Genomic DNA, 12742 nt, shown 5'->3' on the forward strand with positions numbered 1-12742 from the left:
GGATGCAGCTGGACAGTAGTCTTTCCTTTGATAGTCACTTCACCACACCAGTCAGGTAGTCGGAAATGGCATCCCTAATCATGACAGCGTGCCATCCATTAATATAGAGATCATTGTTCAGCCATACTCAACACTCAAATGACCCATAATAGATCACATATTTCCTTTAAGGGTTATTGGCCATGTTCAGATGGCCTACACCGGCCTTCCCAAACCCTAGCTTCACTTTGTAGCATGATGTCTACCCTGAATAAAGCTATGTCCAACCCAGAGATGTTGGACATGCTACACTCACACATCCTGATTTCAAATAGACACATACTTCATGGACATCCACCTGTCTAGTGCAAGGATCATAACATGCCTGACAGATCCCTGTCCCATACACTTTACATACTCCTGTCATACTATGCATCCCTGTCCAGCAAAGCTGCACATTGCCCCTCTTTGAGACATGGTGTGATGACCGCATGGCAAATATATCAGTAACCCTGTGGATCAGTTCTGTGGCACTGTTTGAACTGGCCACTGAAAGCTACCTGTCTGTTGGCTACAGCTAGGTAACCTTTCAGCCTAGGCTCATAAATGGCCCAGGGCATATAGCCTACTAGTTCACTATGACCATACATGCTATAGTTGATATCCAACCCTGCAAATACCATCAAGCTATCCATTGTTCCATGTGTTTCACATGTGCAACACAGGTAATACATGGCAGGATGCTATACTGCTGTACAGTGCCATGTAGATGTATATGGCAAAACACATACATGTAAAACTTTCCATGAGCACGTCTGCAGGGTCACAGGTCATGTCCCTTAAGGCTGTGTATGACTATATATGTGACATATACACAGCATTAAGGTCTCTTGCATTAATGTGAACACATCCAGGCATGTGCTGATAGGTAAAGACACCAGTACATGCAAACAGACATGCCCACATCAAGAAGACATCCACATGGAGTATGAGCAATGTCATCACTTGACACACACATATATGGTGATAACATCAAATCACCAGTAAGTGTCAAATGTGTGTGAGTTAAACATGTCAGTGGTGTTAGTGTCATGCAGATTTGCAAAGACATATTTGTAATCATAATAAATGTGATACACATGTATGTGCAGCTGTACTTCTGTACTTCTCTGTGAGTTACTGTGACCTGTCTCCATCAATGTCTTTCAGGTAATGCTGTGTGCCAGGCTCCCACCATACACCCTCTTGGAGGATGAAGTCCTCATTCCATACCTCCTTGACAACCATGAAACACTCTTTAGCCATATGCCACAGAATGCACAGCAGCGGGATGCCCAGTGGGAAGAACTTTGCAGGAGGGTAAATGATGTTGGCAGCCACATTCACACCTATCGGCAAGTGCGCTGACACTGCACCGACTTCATTTGACAGGCGAAACAGCATGCAAATGCAATCGCCAGGGAACAAGCTGCAACAGGTGGGGGGCCACTCACCCAGCCCCCACTCACACATACCGAGGAGCTACTGGCCAACCTGGGGACACCTGCAGAACTCCATCCACAAGCTTTAGCTGGAATTGTGGAGGTGGGTGTGTTACTGTGGGAGTTGCCTGGTAAGTCACTACTGCACATAGAACACAACTATATTTCATATAGTTACATGTGGTACTGTACAATATTTAATGTAACATCATATGCAAGGCATGTATGCACACATGCCACATACTATAGTTTGCTACTCTATGTATGCACAGATGTGTATACTCCATAGTATAGTCTATTGTACTGGCTTATGTGCTAACATGCACATTGCACCCTGTAGCTATCACACAGGTGTGGATAATGATCTTACTGCTGTGACACTCCTATTTAGGTACCTCTGGCATTTTGCAGTGACAGCAGCCTGTTGCAGGTGAGATTGTTATTATTTATCAGGCTTGATAATGCACAGATCATATTAATTGCATGCTATCTGCCATGTGGCCATTTAACACACATACACATAATGTATGGTGGTATGACTGTCGCACAATGTCATGTGCTATCTGACATGTCCATGACATTTTGTGGGCTGACTGCAACACTGGTTAACTATCCTGTAAAATATATCTCTCATCCCAAACATACCACCCTTTGTCTGCATAACCCTGTCCTCAGTGGAGCATATTACATCTGTGGATGTATGTCATATGGGAGAACACTGACATGTGGAATAGATGCCCATCACAACCATTGGACAAAACATGTTTACACATGACCATGGAGGATGGTCAGAGACATGAAGCAACACACACAGTAGAAGGGATGTACATGTGTCTACACTCTGTTGTACATTAGCTCGACACAATACAACTATGGCCTTTGTGTAATGGTGATATTGCAGATGTGACACACTAAACATCATACAGGCCTGTGCACAGCTTGTGTAGGCATGACATCAAATGACTGCATAACATGTCTTGAACATCTTGAGTGTGTCACGACATGAAAGATTTCACCTATATAGTATTCAAATACATACATGTGTTCCACAACATACACATACAACCTCATCAGGCCACAGATAAAGTACAATCACCTTGCTGGTGTCAGACATCACTGTCATGCTTGCTTCTCATGTGTGTGAGGTACACAAATGGCATGTGGGACATGGAGTACTACTAGGATAGCCATGTCTGGGCATAGTTGCCAGGCATCAGCAATATGGTTGCAGATGTGCAGGGGTGTCATCTGTATACCCTTCAGTGACCTGTGTCACACATTCCACATTAGGGTTTAGTGTGTATACACCTCAGTGATGTGGGTCACATTCCACATTAAATATATATTGTATCTGAACACAGTCATGGCTATGAACTGTGTCTGTAACTCACACTGTATAGCAATAGTGAAGCCACATGATGCCCTGCAATGGCTATGCACATCAGCTCAATGTGCAGTATGTCACTGTATATCTGTAGGGTGGACTGACAACATTGCATCAGCTGAAAGTCCATGTTAGTATAGCATGTCCCTGCATTGGGACACCATTACCTCACTGTATATTTGAAAGGACACCATTGTGTTAAACATGTATGCATGTCATTCAACACGTCAGCAGAAGACATGTCATACTACATGTGATTGGCAAGGTCATATGCCACACATCAGGCTGGTGTACTGTTAACCTGTGCTGGTCTGTGGCACCATTGCAAAGTAGGGACAGCCATGTCAAACGTGTGTACAGCCACATGCACATTGTCTGTAGACACAGCTCAGGGGTAAGCAGAATAATGTTGAACAGACATGCACTGCTGTGAGGGAGATATGCAAGCTAGGACTCAGGCAAACATAGTATTCACTCAGCATACCATTCTGCTCATGTCCTCATCACACATAGGGGTAGTGGCAAACACAAAGCATCAGTGGCAGACGTACACAGGTCAGCTATGGTCTGTTAAAATGTGGGGTATGTTGCACAAAACATGGCAGTGCAGTGCAACGGTGCATAATGCATGCATTGTGTTGCAGGTTTGGGGCATAACCTACTAGCAAAAATGGTGCAACACAGGGATGTATGCTAACTACTACTATAATTGTGTAAGGTGCATGCCTTCTGCTATAACACATGCATGCTGTTGTGTGCAACAAAGAGATGTATGATAACTACCACTATAATTGTCTAAGCTGAATGCCTTCTGCCATATCACATGCATGTTGCATGCCATTGGGTGCCATATCATGTGTCTGCCTGTGTCTGTCTGTGTGTCTGTGTGTCTGTACTGTGCTGTATAACTTGTAATGTACAGTTCTTGTCTGCCCCTCACAGGTGTTGCTGTAAGTGAGTTGCCCTCCTGCAGTCCACCTGATGTTGGTGTCCCCACAGACTCTAGCAGTGATGATGAAAGTATGATTGAGGCACAGGCAGGGTTGTCAGGGGCTGAATCTGTGCCATTGGTTTCCATTCCACCTGTATCCCCCTCTTCCCCGCGCACAGTTCACATGCCTACACATACACCATTACCAGTGGCCATCGAGGAAGGTCAGTTGGCGGGTGGTATCATGGAACAGGAATGTGTGGAGACTATGGAAGGTATGCCTGCACACCATGATCCCAGCCAACTGACTGGTGATGTCCCATACAGGCATGTTCCCAGGTTTGCTCATAGGAGGACTTCTGGCCATCATGCCCCTGCAAGACGTAGCACATCAGCTGGTGTCACTAGACACATGTTTCAGTCTGTAATGGAGGCACAGGCACGTGCTGAATGGCACAACAGAAAAGGTTGAGGCTTCAGAGGGCTGCTGTCCGTTCTTTAACTGACAACATCCAGGCAATTGCAAATGCTCAACATCATCTTGCAGATGTTTTGGATAGACAATTGGGTGACATGGTGGGAGTCCTTGACCGTGGCATATCAATCCTCAAGCATGGAATGTCTGTGCTGGAACATCTGGTGGGAGTGAGGCATCAGGCACGTGGACGTAGGCCAGCTACATCACCTGTTGAAGGTCTACATGAACAAGCTACATCACATGCCCTCTCCAATAGTGGCAGTAGCAGCAGTAGTGCAGCTGGTGCTGTGTTGTCCACACCAGGACACAGCAGACCACCTGCATGTGGTCCTGCATGGTCCCAAATGGGACACAGTTCCAGTGGACATGTGTCATCAGACAGTACCCAATCTGGATCTCTGCCTGATAGTGCCCATGCAACCCCTGGCAGGCGCAGATCACGTGGCTGGACACCGTGAACTGTAAACCCTGCCCTGGGCAGTCTGCAGCTGTCAATAATACCCATGTTTAGGCCAGACACATGCCAGACCTGTGTGCATACATACACACACACACACACACACACACACACACACACACACACACACACACACTCCAGTAACAAATGTAGGGCACCTCAACACACACACACATAACATCCACACATGCCCAATGAGATAAAAAGCCCTAACCCACACACATGATGTCATTCAATGGTGCAGCCTAAGCCTTGGCAAGCATTATCACCCTGTGCATATGATGATGCCTGTGTCGTATCCCTGTCATCCACACCATCAGTGCAGGGACATGCTCATATGGTCTGATGCACAGGGTGAACATACTAGGAAGACAATTGTAGATTACCATTGTTGAGTAGTGTTGACAGGCAGCAGACATACCATGTACTACAGTTTTAGAATGCATTTTGTACTTTTGACAGTATGTATCATGTGTAACAACAGTAACTGCATGTTGATCCTGATGTTCTGCCTTCCTCTTTCAGGTGTAATTGCATGTGCTGGGGATGTCAGTGTTTGTGGTTAGTGTCCCATATGTAAATGTAGACTACTCACAGGTCTGTATGACAATATCTGCATGCTCTTTGTAGCTTCCACATCACAGTTATAATCTCCCAAGTTTCAAACATGTTTACTGATCTAATGATCCAGGACCATGATAGCTGTGTAGTAAGCTACTGTGGCCAGAGCTGTCGCATCCATAGTGGGTGACATCACAGGTATAGTTACCTGGAGCGGGGAGGAGGTAAAAGAGTGGTTTAGCAGATGACCAGGGCAAAGGTCAGTGGAAAAAGTGGTTTCTCATTGAGAAGCAGTAATACCCACTACCATGACAGAATGCAAACACACATACACACCCATGCACTCAGGGATTCACAGACACAGTAACACACCCACACACTCAGGGATTTACAGACACAGTAACACACACTCTGACATGCATACAGTTGCCAGTGTTTGGATGAGAACCCCTGTCTATGTGCAAATCATCATTACAGTACTACGCAATTACAAGACACACCACAGAGATTACACATTTGCAGGCAGTCAGAATGGCCTAAGATCGAGGGATACTAGAATGCAGTCAGTGTATGTGGGGAGAGGGGGTTAATCAGTAGGCTATGTAACAACAAGCCTCACCCCAGGGAGTACATGTTTAGAGGCGGTTAGAATTCCCTTCTAAGATTGATGACATCAACAGGGATACTAGATTACATTGAGTGGATGGGGGGAGGGGGGTCATCATTTCATTATGGTAAAATACAGCCTCACTCCAGGGACCAGACAGACATACACACACACACACACACACACACACACACACACACACACACACACACACACACACACACACACACACACACATACAGACACATGACATGTGTGAGATTCAAACTCCTGCCTATGTCTTGCTTTCTACAGTTCACTCTGTACAGATGTCTACAACAGTGTACAGGAGAGTGAAAAACATTTGGGATGTATTCCCACCATACGTGACATATATGGACACACACACACCCACACGTGCCAGTACTGTGAATCAAACACCTGCCTATCTAATGATAGGTATTACAGAGTTACAGCACTATCACATGCACTACAAAGCATACTGGCTCTTTCCTTTGCCAACTGTGCTGATATATGCACAATATATGCACAGGGGTGGTGTTACTATTAACAGGTGTCAAGAGGTTTGCCTTCAGTGTCACCCTTACTGCATTCTACATTGTGTGTCTTCCCCTTCAATTAACAAAACCATAGCTTAGCAGTTACACAGGTTATTGTAGGAATGGTTGTAACACACCTGTGAACTGTCCTCAGTAATAATTCATCTGTAAAGTAGCCCCACCACTTAGTAGTTATGTCCAAACATCTGTCCATACCTAAAGTACAGCTTACTGTACTTTGAGCATATCACCATATACAGTTGGCAATGTTGAGGCTGCATTGCAACTGCATGATGTACTAAGACAACAGTCACCTTCAAACATCAGAAACTGCACATGCATGGAATCTAAACACACATCAATACATGTACACATATGCAGTATCCATCAGTAAGTGGACTAGCAGGTCATGAGGATACAGTCCACACCTTCCCCACACCATGTGTGAAACCTAGCTGAGCATTACACCATAATGAATGTTGTATTCATGTACTGGTAGGACACACAACCACCTTCACTGAGTAGCTCAGTGTACATTTATGCCAACAGCACATAGCAAGACACACACACACACAGCAATATTCCATGTCATGATCCCACAAACTGTAATTGACAGTTCCACTGTGAAGCCAGGGCACTGTAATGGTCAAAAGTGAGCACATCATATTTGCCACACACACCTCATGATTACTGGAAGAGTGCCAGCAATGTGCTCTGTTTGAGCTAGGCATTACACTTATTCAAGCATGCGCAAGGTCTGTGGCTTGAAAACATCTCACCCCAGCACGTTATGGCTATTGTGGTAATAAGTTTAATGTCCTGACAGCACACAGCATGCATGGCTTGCAATTGTTGACATGGGGTATATGTAGGAGCTGTGGGTCACACATGGCTGTACATATCATGGACATATCACCTGTAACTACTCAGGAACATACAGATCATAGCTGTATTTCCCTGTGTCTGTCAATGCAGGCCATGTGTGTAGGTCCTATGATCCTGTTATTTGGGTATGTTTGTAGACATTGCATTTGGTGGACATGTCTAATGGCATACATGTCACATGGGTTGTTGTATGATATGATAGGTGTCATGGGTGACCAGTAGAGAGGGAATATTACCTCTGTCAACATAGATATCAAACCTTATGTACTGTTAGCATTCAGCAACCATGGACCTATCTTCCATGTGCATGTGTGTAATGAATGTAGCCACCTGTATGTACAAAGGACAACAACAGCTATGGTATTTTCATTTATGTTGTATGAGTGTGGGATGTACATATCCAGGGCAGGTACATCTAGGTCATATCCGACCATGAGGGTGTTGTTTACTGGGTTAATGCTGACAACATCCAAGGGACCCTGGTATGTGTACAACTGACCTGGTTACAAACAGTGTTATTATTGCATAGCACATTATGCAACTGTGTCAGTACATGGGTACTTTGCACAGCTGATGTAGGGCTAGGTACAGTCCACCAGTCGAAGGTTATTTGGTGTTGTACCATACTATTTCATACCACATTTATGGATGTGTGTTGGTAGTCTGAGGACATGGTGGTGGATGTATATGAGGATACAACCTAGAATGCAGCTTTTGCCACTGTCACCTGTACCTGACTCATCTGTGATGCATTATGTTGGAGTAGTGGTCTTTACTTGTGAGTAGCCTGTATGAATATGTGGACACCACCACCTAGGGTCCATACCAGTGTTATGGCCCACATGTCTGGATCTGAGTTATATGGTGGTAGTGCTATTGTGCACTACAGAGCCTTCAGCCAGGTGTTCCTCACTGTACAGATGTCACTATTCCCCATTGTAGGTTCTACATTGAGCAAATGGATTATGACAGCCACACATCTAGCACTGCTTAGCATAAGCATCCAATGCAATTGTCTTGTAGGTGTCAGGGTGTTACTTCTGTGTTTAGGACATTTGCCTTGGAATGGCACTATATGGGTAAATGCGACCTAGGTATTATCCACACTCCCTTGAATCATGGATGCATGTGATCTGTGACAAAGGCTTGTCTTCTTTCAGTCATGTCATCCCAGAATGACAGACATTGGACAACCTCATAATTACAGCAGGACATTTTGGTTGTCACTCATACCGTGACATCACTGCCAATGGCAGTATTGTGCTTGGCATCAAATGCTACATCTAAGGTGATGGACAGCAGCAGACGTTGTGTAGATGACCAATGTCAGATATACTTAGTGGAGTGGTCCTGCTAATAATGACAACTACTAGCACAGCTGGGAGAGGTCATCTTGACACCTGCACCTCAGTACCATTAGACAATGGGGCTCACATATTGTGCTTGCACATGCCACTGTTCCAAGTATAATACCACTGTCCATAACCTGATATCAATGTATCCCTTTCAGTGCAGCAATGTGCGTGACACATGATGTACTTTGCATCCACCTGTATGTCCCAGTTAACCAATTGTCTGTCATATCCACACATGCATGATTGTCTATACTTCACATATATATGGCAGTACTTCATGTACATGTATGCATGTGTATCACACAGCACAGACACAGATATATCATTTACGGGCCACATACAGGTATCTGGTAGTAAACCTGTATGATGTGCATATATACTAACAGTTAAGATGTACATAGCTGTAAACCTGTGTGTTTACAATAGGAGTCCATTACAATGTGTTCTGTACATCTAAGTGTATAAGCATGCACACTGTGGCCTTCTGTGGTTAGAATCGGAGTGCATCCCAAACAGCCATGTGCTACTAAGTGTATGAGTGTACCCACTTCCACTTTCTGTAATTTGAGTCAGTGCATCCAAACAAGCCCTTTGTTTCTAAGTGTATGAGCATGCCCAGTATAACCTTGTGTAGTTGTAGTCAGAGTGAATCCCAAACGGCCCTGTGCTACTAAGTGTATGAGCATGTCCACTGTCACGTGTAATTGGAGTCAATGCATCCAAACAAGTCCTGTGATTCTATGTGTATGAGCATGACCACTGTAACCCTGAAAGTGATAGTAGTTGTCCATTCCACAGATGGGCATACTCCAGTTCAGGGCTTGTTGTGCTACAACTATACATCTCAGGCCTGCCTATATCTTACCTGCAGATGATGTGTCTTGTTTGTGTATACAGATTGTAATGGACTCCTACTTTAAGCACACAGGTTTATAGCTATGTACATCTTAACTGTCAGTATCCCTGTTGATGTCCTCAATCTTAGAAGGGCATTCTGAGTGCCTTGAAATGTGTAATCTCTGTGGTGTGTCTTGTAACTGCGTAGTACTGTAATAGTGCCCTGTAAATAGGCAGGAGTTCTGATCCCACCACTGGCAACTGCGTGTGTGTCAGCAAGTGGTTGTGTGCATGTATTTGTGTCTGCATCCTGTCATGGCAGTGGGTTTTATTGCTTTCCAAAGAGAAACCACATTTTGCACTGGCCTTTATCCTTGTCATCTGCTAATCTACCCTTTTCCCCCCTCCCCACTGCAAGTAATCAGTCCTGTGATGTCACCCAGCTCAGAAGCAGAATCAGATTAAGTGTAATTGTATGGGTTCTGTGGCACATACCCCAACTGCATACCACTCTACTAGTTACCTTTACATGGGCAAGACCTGTAAGCACAATACGGGCAAGTGTGTGTTGTTTTTGTGTGTGTGACTACCCTGTAGCCAGGCATACACATGTTATGTCTTTTAACATGCTGCACACCATGGTAGTCATCTGTGGTGAGTGGAGTCTACAAATTATTACATAGTTAGGAATAGAAAGGAATAGACAGTCAAGAATGACTACTGTTGGGTATGTTATTTTCCTGTGGCACTGTTGAGCAGTGACACAGAATTGGTCCCTGGGGTGTATTTCCATACCCATCATTCCCCCACCCAAACTCCACAATCCCTGGGGTATATTTCCTTAGCCATCATTCCCCACCCCAAACTCCACATACACAGCAACCACCCTTCTCTGGTGAACTGATTAATATTTAAATGTTATAATACAAGAGTTGCCTCTGTTTTGTGTACACTTCAATTCCTTTGGAACCCTTCTGTGTCACAAAGGGTGTTCAGACATGTTTATATATATGGCTATAGCTGTGTCTGTGTATATGCAGATATATATATATATATATATATATATATATATATATATATATATGTGTGTGTGTGTGTGTGTGTGTGTGTGTGTGTGTGTTTGTGTACACATCCCGTAAGTGCATATATGTATTTAGTATTTAGTTATAACAGTTGTAGATATGTAGACTTTTCTATGTTGTTTCACGGAGTATACTGTAGTACATTCAAGGGTACTGTACATATGCACACAAAGTGACTGTCCTATTTGTTTTCAGTACTGTGGAATACCTTTAGTAAAATGTGTATTATAAAAACCATAAAGCATGCATGCAACACAGATGGCTTAGTGGTAAGTCCAGTGACCTTGGTGTGCATAGTCCAGGATTCAAGACCTACAAGGGTTGTTGAAAATGTCATTTAGAACTGAATAAGACACTTTTAAGCAGGTGTACATGTGTTTTCGTGACCATAAGCAGCGGGTACATACAGTTAAAAGACATGTACAACTTGCAGTACACTTGAAATGCCCTTCTTTGGCAATCCTGCTGATGTCACCCACCTAGAAATACACCTCTGGGAATATTGTATCCTGGTAATCTCTGTAGTGCATCCTGTAACTGTGTAATGCTGTAGTGTAATAAGCTAGTTTGGTAGGTGTTCTTATTCCAGACTTGCCAACTGTGTGTGTGTGTCTGGCTGCCTGAGAAAGGAACAATGCTTTTTAGAGTACGCACACTCCTTACAATTCATATACTCAACTTTGGCAAGGATGCTGATGTCACCCACCTAGAAATACACCTCTGGGAGTACTGTAAACGAGTAATCTCTGTAGCGCATCCTGTAACTTTGTAAAGCTGTAGTGTGATAAGCTACCTTGGTAGGTACTCTAATCCCAGACTTGCCAACTGAGTGTGTGTGTCTTTGCCTATCTGAGAAGGGAGCAATGCTTTTTAGAGTATGCATACTCCTTACAATTCATATGCTCAACTTTGGCAAGGATGCTGATGTCACCCACCTAGAAATACACCTCTGGGAGTGCTGTACTCCAGTAATCTCTGTAGCGCATCCTGTAACTGTGTAATACTGTAGTGTGATAAGCTAGGTGTTTAGTAGGTGTTGTGTGTGTGTGTGTGTGTGTGTGTGTGTGTAGACTTGCCAAATGTGTGTGTGTGTGTGTGTGTGTGTGTGTGTGTGTGTGTGTGTGTGTGTGTGTGTGTGTGTGTGTGTGTGTGTTTTGCTGTCTGCCTAAGAAGGGAACAATGCTTTTTAGAGTACGCACATTCCTTACAATTCATATACTCCACTTTGGCAAGGATGCTGCTGTCGCCCACCTAGAAATACACCTCTGGGATTAGTGTAACCCAGTAATCTCTGTCACACGTCGGGTAACTGCGTACTGCTGGAGTGTGATTTAGAACTGTGGTAGGGTTCCATCCACAACTATGGCAGTTATGTATGTTTTGTGTGTGTTTCAATGTCTGTGTAGGGAGCAATGCATTATAGCCTACGCACTCGCAGGACATTTACAATGCCCTACTTTGGTAATCCTGCTGATGTCATTCCTTGTCAAACACACCTCTGGGAAACAAGTTCCCTAGTAATCCTCGTTATGCATCCTATAACATCTCCATGCAGTAGTGTGATATAGATCTAAGTCATGGGTTCTATACCCACACATGTCAGTTGTGGATGTGTTGTGTGCGTCTCACTGTCTGTTTTATGAGCAATTCATTTTGGACTACTCGCAGGAAATTTGAAATGCCCTACTTTGGTAAACCTGCTGATGTCATTCCTCGTGAAATACACCTTTGGGGATGTGGTAGCCCAGCAATCTCTGTAGCGCGTGCTATGACTGCGTAATGCTGTAGTGTGATGAACTAGTTAGATAGGAGCTCTAGTCCAAGAGATGGCAGGTGTGTGTGTGTTTGTCTGTCAGAGCCTGTGTGGAGGTGGCTGTGAGTGTCTAACCACTGGACATGTTGAGGAGCAGGTTCTGTAGTTTTCCTATATGGTGGCCATATTATATGTCACAATGTCCACCTCACGAGGATTACAGATTTCAATCAGCCAAGAGACTGGGTTGGCAAGCCATACCCCTACATCTGGAAAAAGGCCTGGTGAACAAAGTAACCAACCCTACTATTACCCAGAATACGGTCTGAACCCATGTGTCATACACAAACGCACTTGACTAGAAAATCCCGCTATGTTACTAGTACCCTGCACATTGTTGACAGATAGTAGGC

The sequence above is a fragment of the Protopterus annectens genome, chromosome 10.part0 (assembly GCF_019279795.1).
Source record: "Protopterus annectens isolate FY-2018-M chromosome 10.part0, PAN1.0, whole genome shotgun sequence".
NCBI classification, from domain to species: domain Eukaryota; kingdom Metazoa; phylum Chordata; order Ceratodontiformes; family Protopteridae; genus Protopterus; species Protopterus annectens.